The 19,937-nt window shown below is 41.7% G+C and overlaps 1 long non-coding RNA gene across 2 annotated transcripts; it reads left to right on the top strand.

Annotated features, from left to right (window-relative positions):
* Positions 1-13,672: 13,672 nt before the first annotated feature.
* Positions 13,673-17,886, top strand: LOC141568802 (uncharacterized). Of its 2 annotated transcripts, none has more exons than XR_012492015.1 (3): positions 13,673-13,773; positions 15,782-15,892; positions 17,576-17,886. It is a non-coding gene; the product is annotated as an uncharacterized LOC141568802 (long non-coding RNA). The 2 variants fall into 2 exon arrangements; XR_012492014.1 differs by having other exon boundaries at positions 13,726-13,773; positions 15,786-15,892.
* The last annotated feature ends 2,051 nt before the right edge of the window (positions 17,887-19,937 follow it).

Here is a 19,937-nt window from a genome sequence, read left to right on the forward strand (position 1 = left end):
ACTTTCTCCAGGGTGACTTTATGTTTCTCCCACCCAAAGGAGCAATGTCCTTGCTGCTTCCCTAGTAGGTGGCATGGGTGGGTTACAAAACAGTGGCCATTGGAGGCTCCAGGCTTCACTCAGCGAGGTCTGCTCTAGCTCCGCCTTTCAGCAGGCTCTTGCCCATCACTCCTGACCCACATGGGTCAGCCCTCAGCCTGGGGTCTATATGTGGGTCTCACCACCCCTCATTGCTCCTACATATTGTTCTGGCTTACATGTATCTCTTAATTTCTGTCACCTTGTGACTTCTTCTTTCTTTTAATTTAATTTGGGATTACAAAATATCTTTTATAAGAATTTACCCAGAATTTCTATGTGCTTTTGGCAGGAAAGGGATGTCTTGTCCAAGTTCGGTTGACCCACCATTTTGTTGGGAAGACTTCCACATATTGCTTTTCTATTAGGAAAAATAAATAAATCTAAAACTTCTTTATAAGAAACTTGATGAAACATTTTCTATTTTTGGCTCTCTGTTACAATTCTATTGCCCACCATTCTCCCCATATAATTCCCAGACGCTATCCTAAATGCTTCTCACCCTACAAGGCCTATTTCAAAAATTATTTTCTCATAAACTCTTCCCTTTGTTAGACTAGAATTAAGTAGCAACTCTCTCATCTGAAGTCATTTTTAAAAAGAGGAAAAGTAAAAAACCTAGAGAAGATATTTTAGCCCTTCTATGGAACAGACTCTATCTAGTTCTTTCACTTTTTCTATTCAAGTCATATATATGTTGAAATTTCTTTCATAAACTGTATTTACTTACCCAAAACTCTACTTTTTTTACATAGCTATAAATGGTAAAAATCAAAGTTTCTTCTATCAAAGGTTTGGAGACAAAACACAATGAATAGCAGTTTAACTTTTTATTCAGCTAAGAAAACATTCTTTTTGTTTATCATTAGGGAGAAATGCTCCTTTATCTTCAAATCATGAAACAAAATTGTGAATCTATTTGGATAATTAGAATCTATTTAGATAATGGAACAGAATCGCAAAGCCCATTTACAACTGGCAGTAATTAAACATTGTGATTGATTTGTAGAGCCTGCCACTTTACCTCCGATCTAGCCAATCATTATTTTTTCAACAAACCATCTCATTTTAAATCAATTTGCAAAAAGGAGACTCTCCTCCTTTTTGAGGCTGGTTCACGTCATAGCTGCAGCATTTTGGGATATGTTGGCAACATGCTTTCATGGCCCTCACACAGCCAGTAGCAGAAATTGAGGGTCCCAGAGTTCAAGCTGTAATATCATGCCTCCAGACTGAAAAATACTCCTCCAGGAAGAAGCAGACTGAAGATGGGAGCCCGGAGCCCCTGACATGTTCCAGGCAAAAGCCCACCCAACTTGACCCCATGCGACTGAGCGGCCTCACTACCACAGTCTGCCTTGGAATGCATGATGGTCCATCTCCCCATTGAATTTAGTCACTACAGGAAGCCCAAGATTCTCCAGTGGTCCCTCATCACACTTCCACTCTGGATGTCACTTAGTCCAACCCCATCTCTCATGCTTTCTCACCTCTGTACACTCATCCAATGTTAACATACTTGCTATATTCCGAACCCTCCTCTGAATATTCCCATCACCTACTTGCTTTAACTAAAACCTAGCTCACCCTTGAGGACACAGTTTTCCCTACAGGCTTCCAAAGTGTTAACCACTTTCTCCTTCATATTCCTTATGCCACTGGACCTGAAGGTGTGGTTATATCCTTCCTGCTTCTCACAGCTGTTCCCAAACCACTGTCCGTCTCTCCTCCCCAACACCCTCCACTGCAAAGCTCATGCCTTCAGATTTTACCACTGGGTAACTATCCATGCTTTAGTCATCCACAGACTTCTAGAAGACTCCCCTTTATTCCTTGAAGATTTAGTTCTTAATTCTCTTTAATAATACACTTGTCATGATTCCTGGTTATTATAATATCCTAATGTCGATCCTTCCAAAACACTGGCTTCTTGTATAGAACAACCTTGCCTCCAATTAAATCATCTGCTGCCTTTTCTCAGCCTAGTTATGCCCTAGGTCTAGCTGTTTAATATTACTGCACCCATTACTCTACAATCCTAACTGCTGCTACTTAATGACTCTCTTGTAACTGTCACTTACTTTCATAGCTCATTCTTTTGAATGATCCCCAACTCCAATAATCCTGCAGCCCCACCTGGACCTCAGTCCATTCATCCAACAAGCTCTCTCTGTCCCTCTTCTTCTGTCATCCTCACTTCCCCTCTTACTTAGCTTAGATCCCACAGTCCATCATTATAACCACTTACTTGCATATTACCTCAACTGCTTTCCTTCTCCTCTCTTTATTTACTGCCCTCTTCCCTTGCTCTGACCCTAAACCTGTGCATCTGAACATGGCTGGAGAAAGACATCTGATCACGATGACCAAAGTCACTGTAAATTAATGACCACCCATTTCAAGTGGGTACTTGGTGCTGCTCAGCCATCACACCGTATGTCCCTGACCCAGTCATTTTCCCATGTACCTAGGCGACTCTTTATCACCTCTGTCTTCAAATTTTAAACATCCTCCTCTGTTCTTCTTTAGTGCCCTTGGTTCTAATGTTTCTGACAAAATAGAAGAAACAACAACCAAAAAAACCTCTTCCATATGCTCTTACCACCCCATCTACCAACCTACTTATGTTAGTAACCATTAAAACCTCCTTCCCTTGCCTGACTTCCTGTTTACATGACTTAATTATCTGGATAAAACAAATCCTTCCATTAGGTACTGAATCCCACAACTTCTTACCTATTCAAAGCTATCACTTCAACAATTCTGCCATCTCTCCCCATCATTATTTTTTTTCCTTTCTACTGTATCGTCTCCATCACAATGTAAGATGCTATATCATCTTCCATTTTTTAAAAAAAGAATCTCCCCCTTGACCCCATATGCACCTTCAGTGACAATAATTTCTCTGCTTCTCTTAAAAGAAAATTCCTTAATGGTTGGAGATACTGAGTATGGACAATCACCCTCCCAGTCCCTCTTGAATCCACTATAATCTGGTTGTCAGCCCATTTACTCTCCAAAAATGTTCATAGGAAAGTCTCTGCTGACTTCCACATTGCCACAAACCATGGTCAGTCCCCAGTGCTGGCACTCAACACAGACTCCTCCATCCCTTCCCCAAACACTCTTTTCACTTAATGTCATAGAATCCACTCTTCCCGCTACTGCTCCCTGGCCCTGCATTTTTCACCTCTTCTACCTCTTCTGCTTCACCTTTCCAGCCTTTAACTGCTGGGCCACCAAAGGGTCAGTCCTGGAGCCTTTTCTCTTCTGCAGCTCTATACAGCCCCTAGCTGATTTAACCCCAAACTAGGGCTTTATAGACCATACATATTGACAACTTCCTGGACTCTAGATTCATATCTCCAAACACCTATTTGCTATCTCCACTTGGATGCCAAAAATTATCTCACACTTCACACATCTTAAATCAAACCCTTGTTTCTATCTCAGTAAAACCTATTCTGTCTGACAAATGGCAAATCCATTCTTTCAGTTGCAGAAGTGGAAAGTTTAAGCATTGTGCTTCTATTTCCTCTTCCTCACATTCCATATCCAATCTTTCTACAAACCCTTTGCCTCTTCCTTGAAGATGTGTCCCAAATCCAACCATCTCTCACTCCACTTCTATTACTCCAGCTCCGGTCCAGGCCACTGTCAGTTCTCCCCTGCAATGGCCTCCCTGCTTCCACCCTTGCCCTCTTCAATCTATTCACAACAGAGCTGCTAGAGGGATCCTTTCAAAATGTACATCCAATTATGACACATTGCTACTCAAACCCACTGATGGTTGTCCATTTTACTTACAGGGAAAACCCCATTATCTCTCAGATCTCTCTCTCTCTCTCTCTCTCTCTCTCTCTCTCTCTCTCTCTCTCTCTCTCTCTCCTGGCTTCTATCAAATGGGTGGACTCCTATTGTTCTTGGAACATGAAGAGAGTTCTTCCATTCTGTCCTCCGCCTGGAAATCAGATATCTGCATGGCTCACTCCCTCAATTCCTCCAAGATCATAGTCAAATGTCATATTATTAGGCCTCACCTGAGCACCCCTATAAAACCACAGCTTACTAACTCCTTAACCCTTGGTATGGGTTGAATTGTGTCTCCCCAAAAGATGTGAAAGTCCTAACCCCCAGTGAATGTTTTGCAGATGGTCAAGTTAAGATGAGATCATTGGGGTGGGCCCTAATCCAATATGACTGATGTCCTTATAAAGAGGGAAAATTTGGACTCGGAGACAGAGACACAGGGAGAGCACCATGTGGAGATTGGAGTTCTGCTGCCACAAGCCAAGGAACTAACAGAGAAGCTAGGAGAGAAGCCTGGAACAGATCCTGCCCTGGTGCCTTTAGGGGAGCCTGGCACTGCCAACCTCTTGATCATGGACTTCTGGCCTCAAGAACTGTGAGACAATACATTTTTGTTGGTTAAGCCACTCAGTTTTTGGCACTTTGTTATGGCAGTCCCAAAGGAAACTAATATAACAATCGCCCTTTCCAGATTTCTTTCTTTTCTTTAGACCACACAACCATCTGATATTCTATTTGATCTGTATATTAACTGCCTTCACCAAGAATTATTTTCTTATAGAAGACAGGAAGGAGATACACACACACACACACACACACACACACACACAGAGGGTGCCCAAAAAATGTATACACATTTTAAGAAAGGAAAAAACTGTATTAAAATTGTAATACTCAATATATACTGATAATAGATGAATACAAGTCACATTTGACTTCTGCACTTACAAGAGGTGCTCAAAGTGGTTACCATCAGCGTAATTTAATACAGTTTTTTCCTTTCTTAAAATGTGTATACATTTTTTTGGCACCGCGCGTGCATGTGTGTGTGTTGCTATGTTCTCAGAGCCTCAAGAATTGCCTACTACCTAGGATGTGCTCAATAATTATTTGTTGAATAAATAAATAAATGAATGAATGCATTCTTTCAACAAAATTTGACTGTCTAATCATTATATGCGAAGAACTGAGCTAACACTGTGATTTCATTGTGAACAGGAAAAGACACATGTGCTGAGACAGACACTTTATAGTCCACCCAACCTCAGGATTTTTTCTAAACTCTTCAATAATTAACCTGAGGATTCTTCCCCAAGCAGTCATGCCTCAATTGTTCTTGGTTTCCAGACTAAACTAACCATTTCCTTGTTGTATAAAAGAAGATATGGCCCAACAGTGCTCTTATTTTTATTTTAAATTATGCCCCAGGGCATCCTGTCAGCATATAAACCTCAATTAACTTTCTTTTCATTTCTGTTGAATCTTTAATGGACCATTCCCCAACCAACCTGCCACCCTTGTCTCCCAAACCTTCTGTGTTGAAAGTGTTTTGTTGTTGTTTTTCCACTCCTCCTCTCCTTTTTATAAAACTTTAGCTTTGCCTGCAGATTTCCCAGTTACATCTTTGCAGGAGCACTAGCCTTTTAGTTTCTTAAATTCCCTCAAGATTACTGGATTAAGATTCAAAGATGAAAATCTGGTGAATAGAAAATACTCTGATATAAACTTGATGGAAAAAAAGGAGAAATGTTGCAAACCTTTCTGCATAACTATTTTTTCTCAACTGTATTAGCATGTTTGCAACTTGGTTCTTATCCTCTGAAAATTCTGGGAAAATCAAATCTTAAATCTAAAAGTCAAAATAATGCATGTCAACTGCCATACCCCAGTGGTACCAGCAGCTAGTTTGTTGAGTCAAAAGTTACTTTGTTTTTTCCTAGCTGAGAAATCATCAAAATGTCTTTGACAAGGAAATGTTTCCGTATAGACTCAGAGTGGCATTCCTCAGAATCCAATGGAAAAATGTTCCCTCCTCCAAGCAGCTTACCGAGATTGGATCTGAGGTAGATTTCTCCCTCTGTGGTATACCAAGGACACTGAGTTTAAACACTCTGGACTCAATCACATCTGCTTTGGCTGTTTTCCTCTACACGCCATCTTGCACTTACTAAACAATAAGAGGTTTGAAGGGTGAAGTCACTGCATTTTTAAACATTCTTCACAATGCCTTTTACAGGACAGAGTAGAGTCTCGATAAAGATTTGATAGGTGAACACAAGAATAGGAAAGGTAAAACTGAAGGAAACAGATTGCCTTACCATCTCAAAAAAACAAATTACATTCTTAATTTGAGATTCCCTAAGGGTGGGATAGTCTTACCACGACTCCATCACCTGCACTTCTCTTCTCAGAATCCATTGCATTTCTGCACAGCACACTTCATCACGGAGGTCAAATTCCACCACCACAAATTCCAGAGGACCCTCTACATGCATCTTTTACTGTAATATGGTTGCAAATGTCGACATCACTCCAGTGCAGCCTTCGTTCACAAAGTTCACAAAGGGCCGCAGCTGAGTCTAGCTCCCCCGAAGCAAGAGGGACTATAGATGATGACTGAGAACATTCTGGGGTTTCTGCACTTACATGTAAAGAAGTAAGAGGACCCCACGCAGGAGAAAACCCGCCCCTGGTCTTGGAGAGTAGATATCCCCTGCTGTTCCTGCCTGAAGTCTCAATCCTGTTTTCTTGGTAGAATAATGTTTCTTTGAGGAGAAAACTTATCTACCAAACAAGGCAGCAGAAAGTTGGGTTTGACAACAGTGTTATTCACAATAGCCGAAGGGTGGAAGCAACTCAAAAGTCCATCACAGATTAATGGATAGATCAAAAGGAGGTCTATACATACAATGGACTATTATTCAGCCTCAAAAAGGAAGGAACTTCTGTGACATTGTTCCAGTTTGCAATGTAAGGTCCACTAGCCAGAACTTTGTATGATTCTGAGCTCAAAGCAGCTCTTGTACAGAGTGCCTCATGGTCTTAGTAATATTCCCTTATAAGATCCCATCTTTCCCCACATGAGGGTGCTCTCTTAATTATACGTTAATTATACAGTGTAAATAATTAAAATAGAATTATAAAATATATTATGTCACATACATCATATGTACTAAAATTATAAATAAATAATTATTAATTATAAATTATCACCCAGAACATTTCCTGCAATCAAGTACCTCCAAGTAACAAGCATACACACATAGTCATGTTTTCTGCATGTTAAGCAAAGAAACAAGGTCCTTGGTTACCCTGAAGAATTTAAATGGCCACCGCTCCCATTGTCCCCATTGCTTTCAGACTTCCTGCTAACCCTGGCTCAGAAATTAGGTTTGCAAGTCAAGCTGTCATTAAGCAGCTCTCCCTACCTCTGCAGTAGCAAGTGTCTCCGATGAAAATGGACACCCAGATAGGACCCAGCTCTTCATCCAGGTCTTCTTGATTTGCGAGGTTCCTGGTCTTGCTACTGCTTCTCTCAGGGTACCTCCAGCACCCCTTTCAAATGCCAAACACAGTTTCATCTTCTCTGGTTACAATCTTAGTGACATGACTCAGGAAACGCGTACAAAGATGAACGAATGTGTTTAGAAACTGTGACTTGTATCCAGACCCAGCTTCCAAAACTATCATTTCTCCTTCCATATCCTACTAAACTAACTGCCCCTGAAGATGACATTCCAGTTAATGTTTCCTGGACTTGTGGGTTTAGAGTTTTTTCAGAGATAGAAGCATCCCTGCTCCTTTCAGAATTATATTTGAAATACTTTCTGGGCAAGTAGAAAATTTTACATAGAACTCTTCCTTCTATACAGACTTTACAAATCACATGGAGAGGTGAAACCTGTCAAGTGACATGAGCACCTTATCTTAAACATATAAAACATTCTTAATAAAACTTTTAATTTTTACAATGAAAAAGTAGCCTTAAAAAAATGGAAAGTGTAGTGGTGATGTTGTTGCTGTTAGTGATTAATTTTCTGGCTTTTCTTCACAAGATCTTTTACATCTCTATCCTTCACCCGTAAGTAAAAGAAAATTAAAACATGTTTATCAGGGAAATAGGGACATACCCAAAGAGATTGACGTTAGAAAGTATTTAAATATGTAGTACTGTACTAGAATATCTGTCACTAAAATAGAATCTAGATATGGCTTATTACTGACTGTCACTTCATGACTTCTGGTTTGTAATTTTAGCACTTATCAGGTTCTAGTATTCTCTTCAGCAAGGCCTTGTAATTTGAGTACACTGCCACCAAGTGGTGGTAAATGCAGCACTCATGTTAAAATAAACAGTCTGCCTGAGATCAATGGGGCATCTATTCAACAATCATATAAACATATTGTCTACTTTTGAATAGCAAAAATATGACTTTATAAGAATAGTTGAAAATTATAAAAATATTTTCAAGATAATATAAATCAATTTCAGGAAAAAAAAAGAAATCTATGTGGTAACCACTATCATTTAATTCCACACAATTATTGATCACCGACTGGTTTTAAGGAAAGGTCCCAAAGATAAGCAAGACCATAGTCTCTGAACTTCCATAATTAGACATGCACACAAATAAATGATTCACGACTCAACAAATATTAACAAGCACCTACCATGTGCCGGGATGGTGTTAAAATGTAAGGGCTACAAGAAAAGTACTTAGAAAATGCTATGAGGACACAGAGGAAGGTGAGATTGATTCAGACAGGCTGTAAGATTCAAAACAGATTCTCCAGAAAGACAGAAATTTGTGCATGGCTTTGAGCCATGGATAATCTTTTGAAAACTAAAAATGGCAGAGACATGCATTCTAGACAACGGAAGTAGAATGTGTTTTTGGAGAAGACGAATGGTCTGGCTTTCCCGGATATGGAGGAGGTGAACGTGGAAAGGTGAGCTGGAGCAGGCACATGGAACACATATTGAGAAACATAAATGGTCCACCATATGCAATGGGAAGACTTTGAAGCAGAGAGATGAATAGTCATGGCTGTGTATCAGTAAGAATAATCAGCTGAAGTTCGGCAGACAAGAAGGAAGCAGGTCTGGCTGCTTAGAGAACAGGGAAGAAGGGCTCATTCTAATTTTATATGAGGACCCCAAACTTTTGCAGCAACTTACCTTTCTGGGCGTTTGAGATGTGTGGGAAGGGGAGAAGAGAAGGGCAGGAAGAGAGTAAGGGAAGGAGGGAGAAAGGAGGGAAGGAAGTCTGATGAGAGGGAGCCTACATGGGCCCTTTCCCTGCCCCCAGCTGCCAGCTGCCTGGTTTGCATCCAGTAGCCATTGATTCCACGATGCCAGACAGTAATTTGAGTTCAAACCTGCCTGAGGTAGAAATCCTCAAAATCGATTTCTGAATGATACTGCACCCGGAACATACAATAGCACATTTTTAACTGCTTCTTTAAATGGATTTTGAGACTGGCTTCACTGATCATGATTGAAAAATAGCAGTTGACATGTCATCACAGGGCTGATGATTTTTTTTAAATGGGGTATTGAGGGCTTCCTTATACACATACCACTGACTGGGTAATGAAGCATAAAGACTTTAAAAGCACCATGGAGAAAAACATTCTCATTGACTTCATTTATGACTGCATTTGTTGTCCAGCAGACACCCATCACAGACACGTGGGGGGTCCTCTGCAGATGGGGGTGATGCCCTACAGAGAGAGGAGGGAGTCTCTGGGGCAAAGACAACATACACAGTATCTGGAGGATTTCTACCTCTCACCTCAATTCCCCCATCCCCACAGTGCCTACAATCAAAGGCTTGGGCCAAAGTCAGGAAGGTCAATATTTGTTTCCTGGAGTCCACCAGTGGGAGAACTTAAGTCAGATTGTTTAGGGTCACAGAAAATCCCAAAACCAAAGGACCGTCCTCCAATCTCCTCTAGCGTAACCTCCCCATAGGTGAGACTGCTGACACCCAACAGGACTGCCCAGACTGGGCACATAACCCCAGTTAAGCATTTACCCTGTGGGCACTTCCTGCAAGGGCCTCACTGAATTCTTTGCTGAAGAAAGTGAGAGGGGACCATAACCCAGTGCTACAAACTCAGGTGAAGGCATCCTGGCACAGGAGGAAATTAGGGACGCACTCTTCTTAGGACGGTCATGATCCAGGTCCCTGGAAGGGCTTCTGGGGAGGTGGGGCTTCCAAGAGAGATGATTATTGAGAGTCAGACTGTCCTAAACCTAGATCTGCCTGAGCCATGTTTGCTGAGCAGGTCACTTCACATCTCTCAGCCTCGGTTTCCTCATCTGTAAAACTGAGGGCACTAATGCAACAGTTCAGTGAAGCTGAAGGTTCTGGATGTGATGCTGGTGAACCCTTAGAAAGGGGCGTGGATTCATCCCATTTAAGAGATGTCACTGGAACTGGAATTAGTGGAGAGATCACATTGTAAGGTATAAAAATGTGGAATCACTATTTTGTACACCTGAAACTATTATAACTAATATAATAGTGTCTACCAAATATACTTAAATTTTTTTAAAAAATAGAGAGATGTGACCATGGAAGTGGAATACAGTCTGGTGGGCCATACCTGCCCAGTTTTGCTGCCCTCTAAGTGACAGGCTTTGAAGAAACCACCAGGTTGGGGGTGAATTTTTGGTACACATAATCAAGTTTTCCACAAACTTTATCTGCCTGTGTGTGCGTGGCTGGGAAGGATATATTGATGGAATATATCATTTAGAGTAATACGCAAGATTCTGCTGCCCTTATCTGCTTTTGCACATCCAAGTCCCTGCAGGAGGTGTGCAGGGCTTTTGTACATCACCCTGCCCCCTAGTACTGCTGGGAGTCCCCATATGGTACCCCCTGCCCAACTCCTGTCTGCTGATGCCTGCATGGGCCATTTTCTCCCTTCCCACTTTGTGTGGGGGGGTAGGGAGGGACTGCATGCAGGGACCTCATCTCTACCCTCTGTGTCACACACAGGGCAAGCTGCCTCATTAGTACACTGGTCACACTGGGCAACCAAGTAGCCACAGGTGAGAACTGTCTTGAATTCCCTACAGAAGAAGGGAGACTGCCTCTATGGTACATTAAAGATGGCCACAAATGCTTTGACCCTTCTCCTAACCATGGATGGGTCTACTTCCTCTCCCCTAGAATCCGGGCTGGTCTGTGATGCCATTCCAGCCTGTAGCAGGACTAGCAGCTTCTGCCTTGGTCTCATGAAGCCCTGGGCTGCCATGTTGAAGTGTGGCTACTCTGCTAGAGAGACCATACAGAGAAGTCCCAGAGAAGGAGAGGGACTCAGCCGATCCAAACCAGACAGCCATCCCTGCCAAAGTGCCAGGGATGTGAGCAAAGCCCTCATGGACCAGACAAGCATCAGATCAACACGTTCAAGTGGTCCAACACCTTCAAAGGCTCCAAGCATGCCTCTTGGAGCCCAAGGATCCCCCAGCCATGCCCTGCCCAACCTGTGACCCATGAAACCATGACAGCTAATAAAATGGGGTTTGTGTTAAGCCACTGAGTTTTGGAATAGACCGTCAGGTGGCAACAGATAATCAAACTAACCTCTTTCCCTACTTCATTGTTCTGTTTTCCACCAACATCAAAACAATGTTGTTTGTGTCCTGACTTAAGACTTTAGGTGACTGAGGCTTATTTTACAGCCACACTCTTTATTAGAAAGCCACACACCCCTCACACATCAAGCCATGGGGAGACGGGGCTAGGAAATTAATATAAGTAACATGTTCTGTTCTCAGAATTACCCCATCCCTCCAACACCTGGGAGTCAATTCAAGGCAACCAAGAGCGGATCTGACCCTTGTACTCCCTCACGATACATTTTCTAACCAGAGGCTCCTTAGACTCTCATGCAAAGGCTCCCACTGGAACAGGCCTGAGTCCCAGTGGAGGACACAGTGCAGGGTTAATCTGGGACCTTGCTGTGCATTCTTTGCTCTCTGTCCATCAAGAAGCCCTAACAATGCCCAAGGCTTTCTCTGGATCCAGGGAGGTACTCCTTCCTCCACCTCCATGTCTCTTGTAAGAGAAATGAGGCACCTCATAGGCCTCTTTCCTCCAAGATGGGCCTGGGTTTCAAGGACTTTAAAGGGTGCTGCTAGCACAGTCCAGGCCAAGGGTTTTCAATAGGTTTTGGCACATCAGCTGAACACGTTGGAATATTGTCAACACAGATTCTAGAGCCGCTCAGGGCTGTGCACGGGGGAGCTGCAGGTCAGATAAGATCTGTCTGGCATGCAGCCTGTATGCAGAGAAGCATGAAGTCCTCTTGACTCAATTCCTGTCCATTTCAAGATAAATAGGCGATCTGGGTAAATAAGGTCTTTTACAGGAAGTTAGAGCTAGTGATGCAGATATTGACAACTGTATATCAGATTCCCTCCGTTTGAGGATTCAAGGCCTAAATATTTATTAGATTAGAACATGCTGGCATTTCCATGGAACTTTTAAAGATTTTATGCTTTATTGTCAAGTCAGTGTGTAGGTCCACAGGGGAGCCCTCAATACGCAGTGACAAAGACACACACCATCTACAAGGATAATGCAGATTCGGGAACAGAAGAAATGACACAGCTTGTACTAATGCTGTATGAATAATATAGTGGTTTGCCATTTTTACAGCACTTTCAGTTGCTTATTTCAACAATACGGCAAGGTAGCTATTGTTTCCTTCTATATTACAGGTGAGAAAACAGGAGTTCATAGAAACTGTGACCAAAATAACATGTGGCGGAGACGGAATTCACATACAGCTTTTCTAAAGCCAGATCTGTGCTCTGCATTCATCAGTCCACCTGTCGTGAACATCGTTTGGTTTTGCCTACCCAGAATTCTCGTCCTCATCTTTCTATGCTGGCATTTTATTTTCCTCTGGGGACCACCCCTTTCCTTCATAGTGCAGTCTTGATGAGCACATCAGTCAAAGTTCCACCACCCGGGACCTCCAGCCAAGGATTGCCCTCACTGGAATCTGATTCCTGGATATAGAAAACGTTGGAGCAGATCTACGCCAACAGCGGCACTGCCTTTTCAGAAGCCTGGCAGTAGTTTTACCTTCCACATGAGCTACTCCTTATCCATTCAACAGATCATATTTTTTTGTTGTTTGTTTAAATTAGGTATTAAGGTACTGTTGCTTGCAACCAAAGAATCCAAACATGGAGCCCCAATCAAAAGTAGAGTCCATTTCAGCATATGCTAATTTCTATTCTTTCATTTCTAACGTGAAAGTTAGACAATAGGAAATACTATGTGTTTTTTGCTGGTGATTATATAGCAGGACATTAGCCAGGATATTTCCTGTTGTCTCAGAATTGACAACCAGGACCCAAAATTGGGGTCAAAGAAGTATAAGGTATCATGCATTCTAAAAAGTACAAAAAGAGCAGAAACCTCCCTCAGACAAACTGGCTGTATGAACCAGGTCTTTTATTTTCTGTATTCTGATGCTTTGACATCCTGGGGCTTTGCTGACTACAAAAGGACTTCATTCCTAGAGATAGTAAACAATTTGCCTCTGGGAATACCAACCATTCCAGAGACCACATTCCCAGCTGCTTCCTCTTTTAGGATCTTACACTCTGGGCCACTATCCACCTGCCCTAATCACCAGGTACCAGACAACAAGGGACAGCCCCTGTGCTCCAGAGCCCACAGGAATGATTCAAACTCACCAAGCTAAGCCTGCTCACCCTGCCTCACATGTTCCTTCCGGGGAAACCACAACGGAGACTCTTGCCCACAGCTCCCCCTCCTCCCTCTGTCCCTTGACTGACCTTGGCTTTTCCCATGTGGCCCTGTGTGCAGTGCCTCTTGCTCCTGGGGACCTGTGAGTATAAGAAACTTCTTATTTCATGATAGTCATTTCTATGTCTGCATGCCTTACCATCCCTGATTAAAACAAATCCCAAAGACCCTTAAAACACTGGCCTTGCTTCCCAGGCACTGCCCGCCCTACCCCCCTTTCAGAGGAGAATGAGGAGAGAAGACAGCTGCAGGTGTGGGCTGTCATCAGCCTCATGATAAACACTGGCCTCCTCTCCTCTCCAAAGTGAAGCAAGGGGAGAGAATCCAGGATAATCTCTTATAGTGGTAGGGCCCTGCAGGAAGGGGCACAGGCACCCCATTCTCCAGTCGGAGACCCTCATCTTTAATGGACCTGCTAAGCTGCGCATGTGACTGTCGGGACAGAAGAAAAGAGAACTGGAGGCAAAAGCAGGAGGGAGTCGTGGAGCGGCCCGCAGTCCGCTCTGGGCACAGCCAGGATACAGAAGTTTCCCATGGGTCGAGCGGACACTGTGGAATGCAGCTGGGCTTGAGCCATCTTTCCGGTACCCCACCAAGAGGGCTGCCTGCCAGGCGAGCGGACTTGAGTAACGGAGCTGAAGAAGAAAGGACATCGGTCCAGAGCCAGAACGCCTATATCAGGGAATTGGGCACTGGGGTGGCCCCACAGGGTGTTCCAAAGAATTCAAGCAGCACCCCCCAAGAAAGCCAGCGTTTGGACGTCAGCCACACCACACAGAGCTCATAACTGGCCGGTCAGTGTCAGCCAGAGAAGCAGCAGCAGCAGACGGTAGAAAGGACTGTGAACATGCACAGTGAAAGAAAGTGAGGGGTAATAGGGGCGGGAGTTGGAGGGGTTAGAGGGGATTAATGACTGAGGGCAGCGAAAAATGGAGCTTCCCCAGAGCTTTCTATCTTTTGACCTGGTTTACACAAGTGCGTTAGTAAAAACCCAACAAATACGTTATGCTCGTATGATTTGTGTACATGTCTATACAAGTATATATGTTATACTCCAATTTAAAATCTACTTTCAAAGAAAACACGGGACACTCAGAATGACCACTCTGCCCAAGCACGAGTCTTCCACAACCCACTTCCTCACCCATGTTGAGTTGATTCTCTGGGCCCTGAGTCCTTCTGTTTCTCTCTTAGTATCTCTAACACCCCCTCAAAGGCAAAATGCATGCATCGGTTCCTCCAATCCTTTTGGGTGGTTCTTTCTCCAGCTTTGGGGATGTTTATCCACATACATGAGGTGCTTGGCCCTCACCCAAGACTCAAGGGGGACCCTCTGCAGACCTCTGGCGCTTTCTCTTGGTGCAGCTCTCTTTTCTCTCATGCATGTGCCCTGTGATGTCCAGGTGTTCTGGCACTCCCGCCTCTGACTCCTCAGCTTGGGGAGACAAGGGGTTCTGCCTGGGTTCCCTTCCCTGTGCTGCAAACTCTCTCCATGCAGTAAGCTGGCCAGTCATGGGGTTTGCCTCCTTTGTTTCCCCACTCGCGATCCCTGGCTTCTGTTACCTGATCTCCAGTGTCTGAAAGCCGTTGTCGTCTATATTTTGTCTTGGTTTATAGTTGTTTCTAGTGGACGGGTATACCTGGTACTCATTACTCCATTGTGGTCAAAGCAAAAGTCCCTGGATTTATGGTTAACCAACCCATAGCTAATTCAACAGCATTTTTAATTGAATTGGCTTCTTCAAATTCTTTACAAGGCTTCTAATATGGTTTTCATAGCATCAACAATACTTCTTGTTCAAATTTCATTATTTTATATGGTAAGTACCAGTGACCTAATCAGGTGTGGGAGTAAACACAATTGACTCTTGGGGAGCACACACTGATGGGAGCAGAAGTGTGTAAGTGGGACCTGAGCTCACAAGTATTTTGCTAGCATTGTCACCATGGCTTTCAAAGAGAATGGGGCATATTTGTTTATCCCAATGTCTCCTATAATAAGAGCATTTGGGGGCATGTTCTGTTTGAATCCCCTGAGGAATATCCACATGAAGATGTAGATATGATACCCACATCTTTTTACATTCAAGACAGCTAGCTGTCTGGGCTGGATACATCGACTTTGGCAGTCTTAAGCATATAGAAGAAAGTTGAAGCTGAGTACGGGGGCAGCAGAGACTATGGAGAGTGTGGAGAACAAGGTAAGAAGATGACCAAGGTAGAGTGCATGGAGCCTTGACATTAAGACATAGACAGAAAAGAGATGTCACAAGCAAAAGAGTCACTCACTATTCGTGCCCCTAAGTCTGAGTTATAGCAACCAAGAGGGAAGGTAAGCCATGAGCCAATGAAAGGTCCATATTAATCAACTTCTCTGATATTATGTTGGTGCAAAAGTAATTGTAGTTTAAAAGGTTGAAAGTTATTAAAAAACGCAATTACTTTTGCACCAACCTAATAGAATAAGCAAGAGCTGGAAACATGCTGAACCCACAACTTACAGTCAACACAAAGAGCACTTTAATAAAAGTGGGGGGTGGGGGGGCTCTGTCAAGCTGGCTCCCAACATCAGGACTAAAGTGTTTGAATAAACAACCACTCTGTTTAATAAAGATCATCTTCATTCTTCACTGGACAAACATAAAGCTCCACTATAAGAATGAACAAAGAAAAATCACTAAATATAATGAAAATATCAACTGATAAGTTAAAAGCATGTGTTATTCCAGGAAATAAAACTTCAGGAAAATCTCTAGTTTGTCTTTTCAGTGAGATTCAAGAGCACATTGTGTGTATAAAACTAGAGGAAAAACAGAAAAACTATCTGAAATCAGGAAAAAATATGCTTGGAGATAAAAAATATAAACATCAAATTTTAAAACACGATGTAAGTAATGAGCAACATATGACACGCTGAAGAAAACTCATCAGGGAATTAAAACCAGCTCAAAAAAATCCTCCTGGGATTTAAAAAAAAAGGAAAAGAGAAGTTCTAGCTAATGTACTAAGGAAAAAAAGTATAAATATTGGAAAGGAGGAGTAAAAATTACCATAATTTGAAGATTACATAATTGCCTTCCCAGAAAATCTAAAAGCAACAACTGAAAAATGATTCAACTAATAAGATAATTCAATAAGCTGGCTATTAACAAAATGTTTTAAAAAATAAAAAAAACTGAAAAATATGAAAAGATAATTTAAAACCAATAAAAGTTAAATTAATAGTAAACAAAAATTTTATCATCATTGCTTACTAAGTAAGTGCCTATTAAAACAATGCCATAGTATTTATTAGTTAGCAAATTAGCAAAAAAAAAAAATAATTCATCAGTTATTGTCATATATAGAGGGAAATTAGCCTTCTTACAGATTGGTGGTAAGAAGATGAATCCACACAACTTGTAGGCAATTAAGCAATATGTTTACGTGTGTTTAGAGTTTTTGCATACATTTGATCCAGCAACCCCACTTCCAGGAATTTATCTTAAGGAAATAATCATCACCATCTACAAACATATAGCTACAATGACTGTCATCATGGTATCATGGCACAGGTAATAATGGTGAATTATTAGAAACAGCCTAAGTTTTATAACAATAGAGCATTCATTAAATATGTTATGTCATTTCTATATGATAGAATAATATTTACCCATTAAGATATGGTAGAAAAAATTAATAAAAGAAAAAGTTTATAGTAAGTAAAAATGACTTTTAAAAGACTATTTTAAATGATTCCTTCACATATATACTGGGCATGCTAAAAACATGTATATACATTTTAAGAGATGTTATGTACATATTACTCTTCAAAGTTGAATTGAATTGCTGTAGCAATGTGTAATATGACAATCGCTCAAAAGATGGCATTAATCGAATTCTAGCATCACCATGCGACAGGCAGAACAGTCAAAGAAAATGGCAGAAGCATGGTTGTCGTTTGAGAAGACCATTTTGAAGTGGTATTTGAAATTTGAGAACATTGTGGAAGTACAACACCAATGGAGGCATGAGTGTGCAACAGAACCTCCAACACACCTAACAGCTGCATGCATTTATGATAAGTTTGAGACTCATGGTACTGTGGGAAGAAATTGAAACACCATGCACAGTGATACAAGGGGACACTTTGGTCAACGTTGTTCAAGCAGTAGTTTGCCATAATCAGAAGTGTCTGGAGGCTGATGGTAACCAGTCTGAGCACCTCTTGTAATTGCAGAAGTCAAATGTGACTTATATTCATCTTTTGTTATCAGTATATATGTATTCAGTATTACAAGTTTCTTCCTTTCTTAAAATGTGTATACATTTTTTGGAACCCTGTATAAATATAGAGATATCTCTATGTCTCTTTATCTCTATATCTATCATCTATCTATCTATCTATCTATCTATCTATCTATCTATCTATCTATCTATCTACATTATCTCCTGGAATTGTGCACACCAAAATGTTAAAGTCTTGATGGTGGAATCATGGGTGACTTTCAATTTTTTAACTTCTCTCTTCCGTGTTTTCTAAAAATTCTAAAATTAATATTAAGTAACTTTTATGGGTTTTTTTAAAACTATTTTTATACTCTTCCCTGAAGTCTCTCTCATAGTTGTACTTTTAAATTAGGATTGCAGATGTGACAGAATTTTGAACACAGGGAAGGATCTAATTCACCTCCAATTTAAAAGATTTTATACATGTTTGAATTTTATATATGCAGACTCATGAGAGATAAAGGACTCTCAAAGATGACAGCATGAAAACATACATCTCTGTACAGATTTGAACTTACAGACATGAAAAGCTCAAAAAAATTGACTGGAGATAAGAGGTTATTAGCGTCAGAAAAAAAGAACATTTAAAGCCTTGTTGATTTTTTTTTTTTTTTTTTTCTGTTTAAATATTGGTTGAATAAGTAAGCTGCTGGATAAGGTCCCTGAGTCAGGGAAATTTTCTGTACTTTTATAGCAGATGAAAACATTCAGAGCTCAGGTAAATGTAGGCCTGGGAAAAATACTCATTTCTCTGCATTTGCCCTGTGTTATCTACCCACCCTGCCCCACCTTCACCCTCATTTCTTCTGGAAGCCACAGAAATTCTCTTATCTTGTACACATAACTGCTGGGTATTTAGAGCAAACTTGATCAGTACAGCTAGTTGAAATTACACTGAACATCTGTCAGGAGAAGCATTTGCTTAATTGCTCACCTTTTTCCTTTTCCATTAGAGTTTATATCTATTTTGCCAAAGGACTTGGATTTTCTTTATGCAGTGCAGCCTCCACACATCTCTTGCATACATGGGGCACAGGAGTGTCCCCATAGATGGGTTTGTCTGTAAGGAGGACACGGCAGCATCACTTCAGGAAGCCCCCACAGGGTCACTGGGAATAGATTTTACAAAGCGTAGAGCTCATTCTCAGGGACTGTGTCTTTTACCTTTATTTGTGTCCTCTGGATTTGCACCTGTATTAACTGGGCGTCTCCACTAGAAGGCGGTTAGTTTTTTTACCTTGTGAAAAGAAGTTAAAGATGACTCCAGATAGGCCATTAGAAATCATTATTAAAGCAGTTAGTGATGGAGGAAAAACCCAGATCTAGTTTGGGCCCAGAATTTGGGGTCTAAACTCTGTTACACCACTGTGGGATTCCACAGACAGACAGATGGATGTTGTAAAGGAAATCAACAAGCCCCTGGGTCCTAGAGGTCGAGAAGAGAACGAATGGTCCTCCCTTCATTAAATTCTTGTCATCCCATAACTGCATAGCATAACCTTAATTTGCTTTTGCATTTCCCATAGTTAAGTATTATCGTGAGGAGTGCATTCCTGAACTCCTGAACTAATGGGCACTAAACATATCCACCGGACCCGTAGGCAGGTTTGTACGTATTCTTCACAAAGTAGAGAAAAGGAAACTTTCTAAGCCAGGAGTCAGCCTACGCTCCTCCATCAGTGTCCAGATAGAGCCAAACAGACTCTCAAACACTTGGCTTCTTCACAAGAGCCATGTTCAAGTCTGCTCCTCAGGAGCGCAGACAGACACAAACAGCAAGCCTCCTGGATCCAAGAATGGCCCTTTGCCACCAACGTCAAACACATTTCACAGCTGACCTGCCAAGAATGTGGATCCTGCTTCAAGATACACAGCCTGAGACAGCACACAGCAGCCAAAAGAGGGAATCTCCGTTTAGCCTGAGTTCTAGTATATCCCCTCCGGATGGACAGTGTGTATACGGCCTGGCAAGGATCC

This window comes from Rhinolophus sinicus, linkage group LG15, assembly GCF_036562045.2.
Source record: "Rhinolophus sinicus isolate RSC01 linkage group LG15, ASM3656204v1, whole genome shotgun sequence".
In the NCBI taxonomy this organism is placed as follows: domain Eukaryota; kingdom Metazoa; phylum Chordata; class Mammalia; order Chiroptera; family Rhinolophidae; genus Rhinolophus; species Rhinolophus sinicus.